The sequence below is a fragment of the Pleurodeles waltl genome, chromosome 4_1 (assembly GCF_031143425.1).
Source record: "Pleurodeles waltl isolate 20211129_DDA chromosome 4_1, aPleWal1.hap1.20221129, whole genome shotgun sequence".
Classification (NCBI taxonomy): domain Eukaryota; kingdom Metazoa; phylum Chordata; class Amphibia; order Caudata; family Salamandridae; genus Pleurodeles; species Pleurodeles waltl.
Window position 1 is genome coordinate 690,239,377 of NC_090442.1, and position 19,195 is coordinate 690,258,571.

A 19,195-nucleotide genomic window follows, 5' to 3' on the forward strand; every position below is an offset into this window, starting at 1 on the left:
TTAGGGAGATTCAACTAACTCCTCAATTCAAGGCTTTAGATGATAATATATAGCGCCAAATGGGAGTGCCTATGGTGTGACTGACTCGCAGCATCTGCCCTTTTGTGTGTACCACACCCTGGGAAATCTTGTTGGTGGGGGAGTCGGGGTGGCTAAGTTGGACTTTTATTATTCAACATGCTAGTTGTGGATTTGCTTGTCATGGGCAGGTGGTGGGCTATTGAGAATGTTTTGGATTGCTGATGTTGTTTACTCCACATGACCACTACTAACACTATATTTGACAGCACAATGTCCAACACATTGCTCACTAGAGTCAAATGGCAGAGGCTAAATCAGAGCCGGTACATACTAGACCCCATATGTTTTTAAGGCTTCTGACCTGGAAAATCAGGAGTCCTAATGACTACAGGACAGTACGGGCAGTTACCGCATATCTTAAGTGTCATGAAGTGGACATTGCAATGCTTCAAGAAACACATTTAAGCCCTAATAGTATATACCACTCCTAGACTGCAAGGCCAGTTTGTAGCGGCAGGATTTGCCTCACCTTCCCGAGGAGTATTGATTGGGACTGGCAGGATGTCAGGGGTACAGATTCAAGAACTTGCCCACGACACGAATGGCAGATGTAGAATTGTCCGCTGTATAAAAAATGACTTAACATTCTCGTTTGTAGGGCTCTATGGCCCTAACTACGACCACCCCCAATTCTATCAGGACGTTTTAGCGCTGCTGGTCAGATGGGGAGACAAACCACATAGGGTGGTGATTTTAGCTGTGTGTTGGATCCAGCAGTGGACCAATCCTCCGGTCCTCCTACACGCCCCTCAGCATCGGCCCACACAATACATAAAATAGCGACAGAAGCGGGATTGATTGATGTGTGGCGACATAGGCAACCTGCACTGGGAGGTTACACACACTATTCAGAAATATACAATTTATACACATGCATCGATTACTGGTTGGTGTCTAGCAGTTTAGTTTCACTGAGAACTGACTGCAAGGCAATACCTAGGACACTCTTGGATCATTCACTGGTTCTCAGGGCACTAGAGGCATACAGAAGCAAGGCTGCCCTTTTTATGTGGAGGCTTCTGGCCTACGCATTATTAGATAAGGGCCCAGATTCATACTTTTTGCTGTAAAACTGCATTAATGCAGTTTTGCGGCAAAAAGTTTAGAACCGGCTTGTGTCATTTCACAACGCCGGCTGGGAGCTGAACTTATAGAATTGCGCAAGCCGGCGCTAAGCTTGGGCTAGCGTCTAAAGAGAGAAATTGCTGAATTAGAGAGGAAACATCTAAACTCAATAGGCGCTAATCTGCTGGGACAAATGAAGGAGAAAATATTTCAATACCATGCCACTGCCCTAGAGGAAGTGAAACATATTGGTAAATACACAGGCCCTAATTAAAACATTGCCGGTAAGTGCCACCTATGGCCGTGGCAACGGCTGCCAGAAGACCGTCGCCTCTGCTAACATCCATCCGCCATAATATGACCATAGCCAGATTTCTGCCACAAGAAGGGCGGTAATCCGGCTGTGGCCATGCTGGCGGACGATGTTAAGGTGCCGCTGCTACCACCAGCAGCTCCACGCCAGTAGATCTTCGCAAGCCGTATTATGAAAAATAACACGGCCTGGCGGTGTTCTGCTGGCGGGCACTGCTGGGGGTAGCAGCGCCCCATCCTGTCCCCTGCATGAAGACCCCCTGGATTCAGGTAAGTCAGCTTTTCGACAGGGGAGGAGGATGGGGGGTGCTGTGTTTGTGTGTGTATGGCGGGCTGCATGAATGTGTGAGTGTGTGTGTGCATGCGCATGAGTGTGTAGTGTTGCGTGCATGTGTGTGTGCATGTATGAGAATGCGTGAATGAATGGAAAAGTGAATGCGTATCTGCGTGTAAGTTTGGATGTGTGCGTGAATGAATGGATGCATGTGTGTATGAATGCGTGTATGTCTGCGCAAGTGAGTGTCTGAATGCGTGGTGTGTGCCTGCGTGTGTGTGTGTGTATGGGGTGGATTGGAAGGGGGAGTGTGGATGGAGGGGGGTTTGTATGGGGAGTGTTGGGGGTGGGTGTTGTATGGGTAGTGTTAGGGGGGTGGGCCTCCTACCAGTGACAGAGAAGGAATTCCCTGTCAGTGGTACGGCCTACCGCCATGGCATTCGTAATGAAACGAAAACCATGGCAGTAGGCAGGGTCATAATTCCCCCAGCAGGGCAGTAGCAGCCTTTGGGTTGGAGATTGTTATCTCCAGCCCGGTGGCTGCTACCGCCATGGCGGTCGATGTGGTACATTGGCAGGTTGGCTTCAGCCAACCCACCAATGTCATAATGTGGCAGTATGTACCACCAGCCTCTTAGCAGTACTACTGCCACATTTCCAACAACTGATCTTATGGGGTGGGTGAGCGACCCAAGGTGGCATTGGCGGCCCTTATGATACCAAATAGAGACCTAGAGGTAGTTTTTGAAGTAGAAGCAGCAGAGGGACAGTGCATCAGTGACTTGTTAGGAGTCATAAACAGATTCAGGGCCTGATTACAACTTTGGAGGACGGTGTTAAACCGTCCCAAAAGTGGCGGATATACCACCTACCGTATTACGAGTCCATTATATCCTATGGAACTCGTAATACGGTAGGTGGTATATCCGTCACTTTTGGGACGGTTTAACACCGTCCTCCAAAGTTGTAATCAGGCCCTCAGTGTCTATCATGAGGACCTATATACCACTAAGTCAGCGCTCAATGAATCAGACATTAATGATTACTTAGAGCACATTGCCATGGCCTGGCTCACAAATGATGACACGGAATGTCTTATGTCTCCGCTGCAACTGGCGGAGATCCGCTGGGTGCTTAAGAAAATGACAGTTAGTAAGGCTCCCGGCTTGGACTAGGTCATGGTGGCATTTTATAAGACCTGCCAAGAGATCCTTATTCCCCATTTGCAAACCCTGTTCAGTGAAATCACTAGCAATGCCCTTGTGTCACCAACAATGAGAGACGCCATAATTGTCATGCTACTCAAGGCTGGCAAAGCCTCCCAGCAATGTTTGTCATATAGGCCTCTTTCTCAGCTTAACATTGACATAAAAATATTTGCTAAAATCCAGGCAAATAGGTTGGCCCCCATACTTCCATGGCTAATTGGACAAGAGCAGAAAGCTTTAATTCCGGGTCGCTCACTAACAATGAACCTCAGAACTATATTTGGTACATTGCAACACATTGATTCCATGGTGCAGGTTGTAGCGGTCTTCTTAGATGCTGAAAAAGCTATTGATTCATTTGAATGGGGTTTATGTTTGAGGTGCTGTGTTTTATAGGAGTGGGTGATGTGTTTCTTCAATTAATTGAGGACTCTTTAAACTAACCCTATGGCGTGGCCTAGAGTTAACAGCACTGTGTCTGATGCAATAGAAATCACTAGGGGTACTCGGCAGGGGTGCCCGTTGTCACCTCTCTTAAATGCACTGGTGGCAGAACCATTGGCAAGCGCCATACATGAATACCAGAGGCATAGAGGTATATGCTTCCCAGGGTTCATATTGACGACCTCCACCTATGCATATGACACTTTGCTGTATGTATGCGACCTGGAGACTAACCTTTCCCCTTTGCTTTGTGAGGTGGTCCAATTCACAAGTTATTCTGGTTTAAAAGTTAACTGGAGCAAATCTATTATATTACCCCTTACTCCCTCTATAACCCCGATGACGATGGACTTTCCCCTCGTGTGGACTGTGGATTCTGTCCGCTACTTGGGGATTCAGTTACACACTGACCCACAGTGGTCCTACTTGAAAATTATGATAGAGCAATACAGAAACTGTCAGAGGCAGTAGACAGATGGATCAGACTTCCTCTCTCACTGATGGGGCGAATAGCCCTCATGAAAATGGTGGCCCTGCCGAGATTTCTCTTTTTATTTCAAAATATCCCAATACTGCTCCCAAGGCAACATTTAGGATGCTGGTTAGGCTAGCCTGTGCGAACAAGCAGCCTAGGGTCCCATGGGATGTACTAACATTACCATACAAAATGGGAAGATTAGGTGCTCCAGAATTAGAGATCTACTATGAAGCTGTGTGCTGCATGCTCGCACACAGCTGGATCTATGGTTCACATGATACACCACATATCTACATTGTGTGTGATATCTTGCTCTCGCATGCATTGCCACAGCAATAGTTCTCTCCCCCGGAGAGGCGTTACAGCATTCTAGATCCTTTGAACAAGACAACACATGCATGGCACAAACTCATGGCCCAGCAGGCGCTTCCTTTATTGTACTCTCCAAAGGCGAAAGTGGAGTGGTGTGTATAGTTCACCCTGAAGATAAGTGTGCAACTGCAGCATTTAGTAGGCTGTGTATAAATGTTGTGAGTGCTTTTTTCCATGATGGTAGAATGCACCCTTGGAAGGTTCACAATGCTCATACTACTGCAACAACCTCACTCATGGAATATCAATATTTCAGAGCCTGCCATATGTTCTGTGAGATAGTCAGTGACAATCTCCTTGAAACCCTTGAGCTGCTGGCCCTCTCATGGTTAATCCAAGAAATAGCACAGGGGAAATTAGTGACTAGATTATATGCTTTTGCACATGTGGCACGCAGGCCTAGGTTACTAAAAGCCAGACTAGACTGGCAGAGGGACATGGGCACTACATTGACTGATGACCAATGGAATACTGTTGCTTGAAGACACAATTTATATCCTTAAATGGGAAACACATGTTGATGCACTTTAAATAACTTAATTGTGTATATTACACACCTGTTAGGATTCAGAATTAAGAGCATTATGTCTCGGCCGATTGCCTGAGATATGGGGCAGAAGAGGCCGATTTCCTCCACATCGCATGGACCTGTCCAGGTATACATGAGTTCTGGTTGAAGGTATTTGATGAGCTTCAGCAGATAATGGGTATTGTGTTGAATGGCCACACCATTATTAGCATTATTTGGATATTATAACGATGTGTGGAAGGCAGCTAGGAAGTTGGTGGGCACAGGCCTGCTTTTGGTGAAGCGCTGAGTGGAGATGAGTTGCGAGCGGGGGCCATTGTCTACATTAAGTGACTGGCACATCAACATGATTTACTGCATTACTCAGACTGATACATATAATAAATTGACCCCTCCACAAATTTGCCCAAATAATTACTGGGGCCCATATCAAGCTTTTTTGATTGGTAAGGAGACTGGGGAGACAGAGGGAGAAGGTCCTGGATTGCAGGTGCTGGCAACTACTCCTGTTATCACTGACACATAGCATGGAGGCCTGGGGGGAAGACGATGTGATTTGGATGTCGGCTGGGGATGCTGATTGATGGGGGGGTCACTGTGACTTGTGGAACTGAGGTTATGAATTTGTCTTACTACACATTGTTCCCTGCTTGTTTACTATTTGAATACCTTGAATATGACTCTATGTCAAACGTAATGTAACCAATGTACCTAATACTGGTATCTATGTCATATGTGGGAGGTTGCTTGTTGTACCCTCTATTTGGAAGTTTAATGTTGGAAATTAGAAATAAAATGAAATAAAAAAAATAAAAACATCATATTGAGAATGTAATTGACAAAGCATTTGTTGTGAAGAGGAAACTTTTTATTTTAATATCGAATAGAATGAAGACAGTAGATAAAACAGGCATGTCCATGAGAAAGAGAAGTTTAAGAGAGAGAGTTATTAACAAAAGTATTTTTTGCAAAATTTCTAAAGAGTTGGAGTACACATCTAGTACAGAACCATTTTTTTAATGAAGAGAGTTACTTCTAGGAGAATGCATTAGTACATGCAATTGACAAACAGGTCATTGTTATGAAGTAAAAGATGGTTATCGTGTAGAAAAAGAAGAGATAGTTGCTACGAATTTAGAAGAAATGATAATTGAGGAACTACAAGGAAGGCAGAAACAGGCTTCTTTGGACAAGTGGAAGTGCAGTAGTAGTTGTAGTATCCATCAGGAGTCAATTAATAAATTGAAAAAAAAAATCATGGAGTCTAAAACAAAAAAATTATATGCTTCAAGAATTAGATTCTTGCAGAGTTAGAAAATATACGAACTTACAAGGGCATTTATTGTCATGTCTTTCTAAGAAAGTGTGTCAAAGTCATTTTCATCACTTAAGAATGCTACCTCTGCATCATTGAATGCAGAATTTCGTAAGGAGACTATATTATGTGAAGAGTCCAGCTTTATGTTCAGGAGATTGAATAGAGCTCTCTTCCACTGTACTTTAACAGATGTTCTTCTTTCTGAAGACATTCGGTTGCATTTCTTTGGCCCTAACTAAGAGAATAGGGAAATTACAAGGCACTGATTGAAGCTGTAGAGGAAATAGATACAGAAATTAATATTGAAAAATGTGGAAAAGAAACAAACAAGTTCAATTCAGTGTGTTCTGAGAAACCAGACTATGGTGGTCATTATAAACATGGTGGTCTGGACTGCCACACCGGCGGTAGCAGTCATTACCGCCAACAACATGGCGGATCAGACCGCCATAATCTGACCACAGTAGTGAACTGGCTGCAAAGCAGCCATCTTTTACCACCCACCGCCAGGCCAGATTCCACTGCTGGGCCAACTGTAGGCACATTCGACCCAGCGGTAGTGGCCGGACTGGCAGTGGGATTTTGATCCCATTTCAACCAGGGATTTTCTGGCGGGATACCCTGCCTGGTACTCCCTGGCAGAAAGCATACAGGTGACAGGAATTCTGTATGTGACATGCCTGCCCCCCCCCTTGCCACTACACCTACCCAGCCCCCAAGCCCCTAGATCCTCCCCCTCCCCCTGAACCCTGAAAAACGACCACCCAACCCTTCACCCCCAAAACCCCATGTAGGCTCCCCAGCTTGACCCTCACCATCCCCCACCCCCACCCCTACATAGAGGTCCCCCCAAACACCAACCCCCCACATCCACATGCACCCATTTACCTACATGCACACACGCACACCTGCACTCAGACACACATCCCCTACAAATACACTCACGCACAGCTCCATGCACTCGCACACTCACACACATACCTCCCTCCCCCCTTCAATCTCGGACAGCACTTACCTCTTCTGTCATCCTTCTCCAGATGGAAACGGGCTCCCTGGATGCTGCTCCGCCACCATCGCCACCTCTCCATACACCGCCACACCTATGAATGCATCATTATAGGTGTGGCAGTGTCTGGACTGACAGCAGCATCCACCCCCACCACCGACTGCAAGCATGGTGCCTAGCAGCCCTCACCGCCATCAATGGCGGTGACGCTCTAGGGGTCATTATTTGGCGGGTTGCCAACCACCACCACTGGCGGTCTTCCCGCCAAGTTCATAATGTAAGCCTATATTTGTGGCTCTTGACGATTTATTACCTACAAAAACCAAACTCATTATGTAGATGTGTTTTCTAAAACTGAAGAAGACGGTAATGAGAAGTGTCAAGAATTTGGTACATATCTATTTGTAGAAGAATGATTTGATTTAGCCACAAAACAAATAATATGGAAGTATTATTATGATAAATTACAAGAGAATAAAAAGCCATCTGGAGAGGTTAGAATTGGTACCCATGCTTGTTGATTTAAATGAATTAAAGTAAATGTGTATCAATCAATCAGTCAGCCATTTGTAGAGCCCGCTACTCACCCATGGGGCCTCAAGGCGCTGTGAGGTATCCTCAGGATTCAGTCGAAGAGCCAGGTCTTGAGATCTTTGCTGAGTTGAGGTAGTGATGGTGAGTGTCTGAGGAGGAGTCGTAAGGTGTTGCAACCTTTTGCCGCCAGGTAGGTGAATGATTTTCTGTCAGCCGAAGTATCAGGTGATGCGGTGATTGAGGTAGCTAGGTCCAATGTTGTGGAGGGCTCTGTAGGCTTGTACAAGGAGTTTGAAGTTGATCCTATTCTTGTCAGGGAGCCAGTGGAGGTCTCTCAGGTATCTTGTGATGAGCTCTCTGTGGGGAATGTTTAGGACGAGTCTGGCGGTGGCATGCTGGATTTGTTGCCCGTTTGCTCAGGTTCTTCCTGGTGGTTCTGGCATAGAGGGTGTTGCTGTAGTCAAGTCTGCTTGTGATTAAGGCATGTGTCACGGTTTTGTGACAGTCGCTTGGTACCCATCTGAAAATCTTCTGTAGGAGTCGCAGGGTGTGGAAGCAGGTGGATGTGATGGAGTCGACCTGTCCAGTCATGGTGAGCGCTGATTTGAGGACAATGCAGACCCATCGTGTGTGGTCTGTGGAGGTGGGAGGGCTGCCAAATATTGAAGGCCACCAGAAGTCATCCCAGGCTGAGGAGGATGGTCCCAGAATAAGGATCTCAATCTTGTTGGAGTTCAGCTTAAGGTAGCTCTCCTTCATCTAGGTGGCAAGTGCTTCCATCCCGTCTTTGAAAGTCTTCTTGGCTGTTGAGAGGTTTTCTGTCCAGGAGATGATCAGCTGGGTGTCGTCAGTGTAGGAGATGATGTTTAAACTGTGGTTCAAGATGATTGGGGCAAGAGGGGTCATGTAGATGTTAAACAGCATGGGGCTCAATGAAGCTCCTAGGGGTATTCCACAGCTGATTTCTGTAGGTTCTGACAGGTATGGTGGGAGCCTGACTCTTTGCATTCTGCCTGTCAGGAAGGAGTGTATCCATTGAAGGGCCTTGCCGCATGTGCTTGCTGTGTGAGTCTGGCGCATAGGGTGCATTGGGACACTGTATCGAAGGCAGCCTATAGGTCTAGTAGGATGAGGGCTGCTGTTTGGCCACTGTCAAGGAGAGAGAGGATGGCATCTGTGGCGGCAAGCAGGGCAATCTCAGTGCTGTGTTTAGTTCTGAATCCTGATTGGGAGATGTCCAGGATGTTGTCCTCGATGTGTTGGTGGAGCTGATCGTTGATTGTGTTCTCGGCAACCTTACCTGGGAAATGCAGCAGCGAGATGGAGTGGTAGTTCTTGCGATCTATTGGGTCTGCTGTGGGTTTCTTCAATGACAGCTGGATTTCGGCGTGCTTCCAGTCCTCGGGTAAGGTTGCTGACTCAAGGGAGCAGTTGTTGGTCTTGGGGAGCTTGGATACGATCGAGGCACTGGCCTTGTTGAAGATGTAGTGGAAGCAGGGATTATTAGGGGCTCCAGAATGGATGCTGCCCATGATGGAGTGAGTCTCATCCATTGTGAGGGGGGTCCAAGCATGCAGGAGCAGTGGGGGTTTGGTAGATCCTGGTTGGGGTATTATTTTAATATGAATCAATTTTAATACAAACTGTACATCCATTTCAAGCAATTGTACAATTGGAGCCAAAAACAGGGAAACTAACTGCCATCAACAGAACCACAAAAATGTATTAAGGGAATAGAAGTATATTTACCTCTAGATTTATAAAAATATGTTGATACTGTTGGTGTTGAAAAAGACGTAAACGAACAAAGGATTATTCCAGTAAATGGAGTTCCACGAAAAGTAAAAAAAAAACTGGCAAGAATTAGTAGATATTAATAAAGTGAAAAAAGTTAACATTTATTTGAAAGAAAATAAGTCTTTTTGTTCACTAACGTTGATATTACTAGAAATGTAACCTGTGTTGAAGATGAAGTAAGACCATCTAGTGGACAGATTGAAAAGTTGACAAGCAGAAGTCAGAAGAAATATATGAACACTATAGTACTCATCCACTACATCCCAAAGATGTTGTAGGGGATTCTATTGATTTGTTTCAAATGAAACAAGCTACACGAGCTCCTTTGAGTGTCTGGGAAAAATGCATTCAACATCTATTTCCTACAGGAGTAGGTGGCCATTATGAAGACTGGGCTGTACAAATACCAGAAGCTGAGTAATGGTCAAGAAGACTATATTCATAGGATCCTAGGTTTCAACAATGTATTCCTTATATATTCTATCTGTTAATTGAGAGTGATTTGTCTGGACTCTCATATGCTGTTAACCATATTCTTAAGACAGGAATTAATCTCCAAAATCTTTCTGCAAGAGATTTTGTGGATAAGATATAAGGAAAAGAGGAAAATCTAGAGCATTGATACTCAAAGTATGGCCCGCGGGCCGCATGCGGCCCTCTTGACTTTACATGCGGCCCCTGGGCCAAGGGCAGCACTGGGCTAATGTTTACATGACTCAACACACAAAAGACACAGGCAAGCATTTATTTAAAAGATTAATTGGTGTTAAATAAAGGAAGTAACTAGGGAGTCCTGCACATGTAACATTGGAAGCACCTTCACTTTTAAAGACGTCATGCAGCAAAAGTGTAAACATAAATAAAGTCTCTTAACGTTCAAAACCTTTACACCTTAGTATATTAGATTATATCAGTGCATTAAAACGTTTTATTTTAAAAGTGATTGTTTTTAAACATAAATTGAGAAACATATATTCTTCGCCCAGCCAGACAACAATGCCAATAGTGAGCTAAACAGACAAGTTAGTTGTTATGAGCACTTTTTGGGTGGCCTCGATTCCTTTTATACATGAACAACATTAGGGGGGTTATTACAACTTTGGAGGAGGTGTTAATCCGTCCCAAAAGTGACGGTAAAGTGACGGAAATACCACCAGCCGTATTACGAGTCCATTATATCCTATGGAACTCGTAATACGGCTGGTGGTATATCCGTCACTTTACCGTCACTTTTGGGACAGATTAACACCTCCTCCAAAGTTGTAATAACCCCCTATATTTTTTAATTCAAACACTAGAGAAGGTTTTGTGCAGCGCACATCATGAAGTTATGTATTTCAAGGTGTTCATATATTTGATTATAAAGAAAAAGGAGGGAAAGTGAAATAAAACAATTGCCTAGGATCATGCTATTAGGGAAAGTGGGGAAGCCAAGATTAATTCCAGGTTTTCTAGGGACATATTGTGCAATTCAGTCAGTATATGTTTTGCTTTCCTAACATCTATCTTACTGCCAATCCACACCCCACCCGACCAGCACCCCTCTAACATCAATGCGGCCCTCAGTTACACCACAGACCATTCATTTTGGCCCCTTAGAAAATGTTTTTGAGTACCCATGATCTACAGTGTAACTTAATCAATTTGATGGTGTGTCAATGTGGCACTTAATAATTCTGGTACCATTCTCATGGAGAAGTTAAATGTATGCTACGTAATCCAGGTCCTCCTTCTTGGTTTGTAACACTTAGTTGTTCAGCGTATGCATGGGATCAATCAATCAATCAATCAATCATTTCATTTATATAGTGCACTATGTACCCGTCAGGGTTTCGAGGCGCTGGGGGGGGGGGTGAGCTGTTAGCGGTCGAAAAGCCAGGTCTTGAGGAGTCTCCTGAAGGTGATGATTTACCAACATTTCTAAGAGTAGCAAACTCTAACATAAAGGATAGCCATTTAAAGACAACAGGAGAACTTTGCTCTTTGGATCCTGCTAATGTTTGTAGATAGTTCAATGACAAGTTTAAAGCTATGCTGGCTTTCATATGCAATTAAACAAATCCTCCTCTTAGAGAAATTACAGATTTTTTGGGGAAAAGAAAACCAAGCAAGAGGAGCCCAGCATGTACACATGCTGTTATGGATAAAGTGTAACCCCAAAATTTGGAACTGACCCTGATGAGTGTATTTTGTCCTTTATAGAGCAGTATGTTACATGTGCCATTTCAGATGACAATCACACCAAACATTTAAGACAGCAAATTCTGTGTTTCCAAACACATAACTATAACATTTATTGTCGCGTAAGATGTAGATGCAAAGGAACGTTTTATATTACATGTTGTTTTGCATTTACAAGGCTTATCCTCTCTAAGGGAAGAGTAAACAGCTTTCTGTCTGCAGTAAGGCACACATTCACCAGAAAATCATCAAAAAATACATACAACCTGAGAAGAGCAGAGGCTTTCAAATATATTAAAAAATATAATCCTGTCATCCTGAAATCATGGAATGCAAATACAGACATACATTTTGTTGCTGACAATTCTATTGTTGTTGTTCGATATGTCACTTCATACACCACTAAGTCAGAAAAACTGGAGCAAAGGAAACCTGGGAGGACATTTCTGCAGAAAAGTCTCTATCACAGAAATTGCACAGTTTCAGCTTGAAAATGCTGCCACACAGAGAGATAAGTTTATATTAGTGTTGTGATAGGTTGAGCTCAGCTAGCTTGTTCTCAAAGTCTGGAGGAATTGTCTCGGTTAACCTAGGCCTTACGAACACACAAATCCGAGTTTTTAAATCTTTTACAGAAAGTTAGTACTTAGAATTTGATCCAGAGAGTAAAGATATTATAAAAACAAATATGTTACACACATACTATCCAAAAAGAACTGTACACCTTAAAAATATGTGTCTTTATGAAATTCGACAACACATAGGTATAGAAGTAATGTTTCATAAAACATTGATGAAGAAATATATAGTGTAGCTGGCTGTGATGGTTGTTTAGTTTGGCATGCAAAGGGTAACTTTATTAACCATAGAAAACGTACATTTCAAACTGCTGAAAAAAGATAATTTTTCTACTTGGCACTTCTTCAGCTATTCGAACCTTGGCGATCTGAAACACAATTACTTGGTCAATTTGACTGCTAGGAAGACTCTTTCAATGCTGTGAAAGAAACTATTCAGTATCCAATATTTCTAAGCAATATGAAAATGCTAAATGAAGAAATTGAACAAGAATAAACAATTGCTACTGAAATTGCAAAGAAAAGTTAACAAAGCAGACAAGGTTCTGCACCTCTTACTCAAGATCCTCTTGGACAGACAGTAATAGAAAATGAAGCTGTCATAGCAAATGAATGAAGAGGAGGCAGCAATGCAACAAGTAAAAGAAGAAAATGTTTCGTTGAAAGAATTAGTGGTCCAACTCAATAATGTGCAGAAAGAAACATATATGAAAGTCAAAGAAAAAACAGACCATGGATTACTGCAAGAAAACAAACAGTGTAAGTGTTCAAGTTTTAAACCATTCTTTAATATGTCAGTGGACAAACAGGTACTAGAAAAAGCTTTCTAATACAAGTTCTAACAACATATGTACAGAATACTACAGACAATATTTTATCATGTGTAGTAACAGCTCCTACTGGATTAGCTGCACACATCATTGAAATCTACTAATGATTCCTGTAGAACACAACAATTAATTTGAATACCAAAGGTTGTTTGGTGAAGCTTGCCACAAAGTTTTCAGAGTTTTGAATAAACTAAAGCTTTTAATTATTAATGAGGTGAGCATGGTCTCTAACTTAATGCTTTCCTTTGTGCATTTGAGAATGCAATAGATATTAAAGACTGATTATGATGTGTCTTTTTGAAGAGAAGCACGTGATTGTTTTTGGTGATTTACTACAACTTAACCCATGAAAGGACAACCTAAATTTAATACTCTATCACATGAAGAAACTCATAGTTCTTTAGGAAGCATTAGAAATGTAAATATTTGGTACATGTTCAATACAAGGAACTGATTACAAACATGCATTATGCATTTGATAAGCAATATGGAAGGTTGTTGAAGGATTAGAGATGGAATACTGTCAAAAGAAGCAAAACGTTGTCTGGAAACACGACTTATAAAGAACATATTTCCTTCGGAAAAAAGTACAGCAGAGCTAATGTTTGAATTTATTCAAGAAAAAAAGTTAATTCTCTGCTTAATGCCTACCATTCAAGAATGCACAAATTTTAATGGACAATTACCACAACTACAGAGCGAGCAAATATTAGAGTTGATATCAATTGAAAAAATGGAACACCAATGAGTAACAATACTACTGAATGATAAAGTACAGTTAAAACTGGATTCTTTGGAAAAATCTGACTCCAAAACTGTAGAATTAGAAAAGTGTTTGCATGTTTGTAAGAACTGTAGAGTAATTTTGCGGTGTGATTTAAATGATGAAGAATGATTAGTTAATGGAGCTATTGGAAAAATAATAGATTTTATTCTGTATCCAGGCAGAAATGAAGTTCAGAATCTAGCAATTCAATTTGATGATCTTGAAGATGTAAAACAGATGACAAGATCTGTTGCATGTGTCTTACTTGTGAAAGACCTATATATGCGTAGAAAGCAGTTTCCAATATCTCTAGCATATGCTGTAGAAATACATAAATCTCAAGGTTTAAGAGTAGATGCAGCTTTTATTAATATTGATAACACTGTACTTAAGGATGGTATGTTTTATGTAGCATTATCACTCATAAGACTTTTGTCTGATTTTTATCTAATAGACTTTGAGGATAGTAAAGTAATTGTTGTTCCAGTTGTCTATTGAGCACAACCATTTGAGAACCCAGTATGCTCCCCGTCTAGAGCAGTATCCAATTCACAAAAAGCCTTTTATCTTACCAAAATGAAAAAGTTCAAAAGATCTGACTGATATTCCAGAGAAAAAGAAAAAAAAAGAAAAGAAAGATGTGTCAGAGAAAAACAAGAGTAAAAGTAATGGTGAAATTGTTAGTTACCAGTTATCAAATGTATCTGGAGTCAACTGCCACGCTAATGTAGTTGTTAATGCACTGTACTTCTTACCTACTCTGATTAATGAACTTAAAGAGAAAAGGGAAAAACAATTATGCTTTTCACTGATAACTTTGTTAGAATGGTTGTCGATTGATAGAACAAAAATATACTCTGCATCTTGTATGAGAGATATTGCAGATATGTGCTGTGGATCTGCACACATTAGACAAAATACTCAAGAAGATACACTAGAATCTTTGATGGTCCCACTAGGTATTTTAGAGGAAAAGATGGTACCTATTGATGAACTGTTTGGACTTAGTTACATATGGCTGCATGACTGTGAAAATTGTTCCTTTTCTTCAACAACAGAAATAGATTCAGAACAATTTATCTTCTTAACTACCAGATTCAAAAACTGTCACTTTTGAAAAGTTGTTTAAAGATGCTTCACACAATAATACATACATGAGGGGCAAATCAGACATCCTATCAAATTTGAGCATACCAAAAACTGGGAAGTATATCATCGTGATGCTACAACAATGCAAAGCAGATGGAACTAAATTGGAAACTCAAATCACACATTTTAAAATAAAACAAATCTCAAGTTCTGGTAAAACATAAATTTGCACAGCTATTGTTTTCCATGAGGCCATAAGCGTTACATCTGGACATTCCACCATTTACATAAGGAATACAACTGGATGGACAGAGTGCACTGATAATAAGCTTACATTTAGGCAGAGAGTACAGTATAAATTACCAAATTCTTACCTACTTTTTCCTGAACCAAGGTTCTAAGGAAGATTACTTCTGGAGGAACGGAACAGTAAATGTAAGGGGCTTTTTAAAAGTAGAATATAAGATATCATACAGCCGAACAAGGGTGATGTCTTTCTAAAGGTTTTCAAATGTGGAAATATTCTTCGTATTGGATGGGAATTGGACACATACTATTAAACTGAAAATGGACATTACAATCAGTGAACTGCAATATACACCTAATGAAGATCAAAAAAACTGATGACATACTATAGTACTCTTTAATGGATGAGGGGAGTTTCTGACATCATGCTTCCTAGCAAGGGTGATATTTTCAGACACTTTTAAACTACTAGTGTGAATCATACACATTAATTACATTAAAAACTTGTAATATTCTTTATATAATTTGACAACTATAGGTGAAAATGTTTGGTTAATATTGCTAGTGAGTACCACACATAGGGCCTCATTAAGCGTTCAGTGGTCCTGTGACCGCCATGTTGACGGTCTGACTGCCAACATGCTGGTGGAGATAACCGGCAAATTATGAGTTTGGCAATAGCACACACAGAAAACCTCCAAAGCATCGTCAGCACCGCCAGGAAGGACAACAGACCACCATTGTTGATTGGAAGCACCAACAGTTCAATGGAGACCATGTTTCCACCGGACCCATTACGAGGTTGCACGCCACCAATATAATCACCGCGGTCAAAGCTCCACGGAATACCAGGCAGAAACAAACAGTATGAAAGGAGGCACTCACATCCAGGAAGGCATATACATCCAAAGCCGCCATGGAACCACAACTAGAGGCCAACCCCACTGCTCCTGCTCTCAGAAAGACAACTGAATCATCGCCAAAGACAACAACAGCCGTAAGTACACACACTCACCTGTTGTAATTTGTTAAATTCTGTACAGTCACATAACATACCATAGGGATGGGGGTGCAAGGGCTGCACTCACCCATAACAGTACAATGACACACACACTCACATACGCCCTCAAAGACACCCATTCATACACAGCACGCAAACTGAAGCCAGTACACACACACATCCAAAACATCAATTATACACAGTTACGCACAACAAGACAGCAGAGGCCAAGCCTCACTGACTCCCATACAACATACAAACTCTTAACAACAACACTCAACCTCACAAATATAAACACATGTCACACACTTCCAACCTACACTGGCCAGGGACTTGACACACATACAACACAATGAACAATCAATTGTGATGGAACACATAAAATTACACAATCATACAATTTAGCAATCAACACACATATCATATATCTACACACAGCACATCAAACCTATTCTGCCATGCACAATACACGCAGACCCAAACAGTCAACACACACAAAACGACACAGCACAGCAACAAACACATATCAATACAAACAGAACACAATACCATGACAATAACATTTCTGGTAGATACACATGTCCATCACATAACATACACCACATTCCTGGGGGACAAAAGCACTGCACACAACCTCACAGATTGCTCAAACAATACATGAAGCACATGCAGCACATATAACAAAATACTGGCACACAACCAATGTCAGCCAGGAACAATTCAAACCTAGGAAAGGAAATGCAGGACAAATATATAACCAGAAACAACAACAACTGATTGGTTTTAATTGTTAGCCAGTGCAAAACAAATGAAAGTCCAAGTCCATAGGCCAATCCACATGTGCAAAATGGTTGTGCACCAAAGGCACACAATGGTGTCCCTACTTGAATTTTGACTGCCAGGTAACCTCCACAGGTAGGGGTATCAAGGGGGCAGGCAGGAACCTCAGGGATTCTTGGGGGTGATGGAAGAGGGGGGGTTTGGGCTTGGGAGGGGGGCTATAGGCGTTGGTTTGGTAGGGTGTGGTTGGCTCTCTATTGGGGTGGTAACTGGAGGTATGGTGGATATGCTGCATGTAGACATGTCAGTGATTGTGGTGTCTGTGGGTGTGGTGACTGGGGTGCTTGTCTGAAGGTCTGCTAGGGTATTGTATGGGGGTAGGATAGGTGTAGTGGCTGAATCAGTGAATGTTGGTGTTGTCTCTGTGATGTTGGGGGTGGTGGGGTGTCAGGGCAGCTTGTGACTGTTGCTGTGTCTGCAGGTGGATATTGTTTGTGTGCATGCCAGTGGTGTGTCCTGTGGTATTTATGTTTGTGTGCTCTTCCCTTGTCTGTTGAGGTGGATGCATGCAAGTCTGTTTGTGTGCTTTGGCTGGGTCAGGGAAGGGGGAATTCGAACTGAGAAGAGGAAGGTGGAGTGGGGACAGTAGACAAGGGGTGACTGGCTGCCATCAGTGTGGAGACCAGAGTATGAAAATATCTCTTTAAGTCAGCCAGTGTACCATAAATGCCCTCCAGGAATGCATTGCTCTGTTTGATTTGAGTTGCCAGTCCCCCAATGGCATTTGCAGTGGTTGACTGACCCATAGAGGTTGACCTCAGGAGGTCAATAGCCTCCTCATTGAGGCCAACAGGGCTAACAGGTGCTGGGGCAGAGATGCCTGTGGCAAAGGAGACACTGCCCTCTTGGACAGAGATGGTACTGGACTGGTCCCATATGGGTCCACCACCACTAGGGAGTGGCCACTAGAGGAGGATTCCAAAGAAGATGTAGTAGATCAGGTCTTCCCGTGGCACTCCCCTCATCCTCCAGGCCTCTGGGTCGCTCTGTGTCTGTGGTGTCATGACTGGAGGTCCCGTGACCAGAAGCTTCACCACTCGGCTGTGCCCCATCTTCTTTTCCTGCCGGTGCTGATACTGGATAAAAAAAAGTGAAGTAGGGCCATTACATTCACAAGATAACACTTTCATCATAGATTACACATAAGTCCCATAACATTCTGTTTACTAATACCCCCTGGAAGTGCCAGTAAAGTGCCAACATCATGCAATAACAAGATACAATGTATGTCCCTCAAAATCAACACTGTACTACACCAGCAAAGCTAGCTGACAGACACCTACAATACCATGATTTAAGTTGATCAGTCACACTGACCATGCCATGGCAATGTGACAATGACATTCAATACAGGTTCCCTATCCAGAACAACATAGTCAAGCAGCAATCAAGCAATAGTTTATAAATGTAAATAGCTTGTCACAAATCGAAACCTCTTACTTAACACACAAATACTTTACCCTGATGTCATGTACCAGGCATTGACATATGTTGTAAAGTAAAGGCAAGCAAGCCTTGTGCAAACAAGCCATACCTTCTTCATTTCACATAGTTACTACGATACACTATGGACACATGCCAACATGTAACACCTCAAATTGTCACACATGCCAAATTTTAGTCAAGGAGTTAGAACACGTGTCACGTACACATTGTGACATACCAAGGAGTGATAAAACAATGTGAACCAAGCATATAGGAAATTGGTCTCCAGAAAATGAACAATATCAGTCATGTAAGGACCAAGTAAGCTCAGACCAATGTCTCACACACAATAACAAGTTGTCAATAAAGTGTATGTATCAAAAGGACTACTGCACTGTGCGGGAAGGTGAGAACCAGACCTAGCTAACTATGCAATTAGTCCATCAAGAGGCCACTGACTGAGTAACAACATCACTACCCACACATAGGTATTAAGGTATGGCCTGCCTGACATCTGCCTGTATATATGTGATGCTTACATAACTGGTACACCAAACATGATGCAAGCCAACCGCCTGGACACACTTACCAACCTACTCACAGGGGTATATGAAATACAACCACTGCACCAAATAGGTGCCATGGCAAACATGAGGTTACATAACAGGCAGGCTTCATTTGACATATTCTTCATAACAACAGCAGCTACACATAACAAATACCAATGTTGAGTCATGACTGAACCTTTCCATTGACACATGATGCTGACAAATTACTGTATGGGCCATAGCTGTGAATAGGCTACCATTGCCTATGTATCAT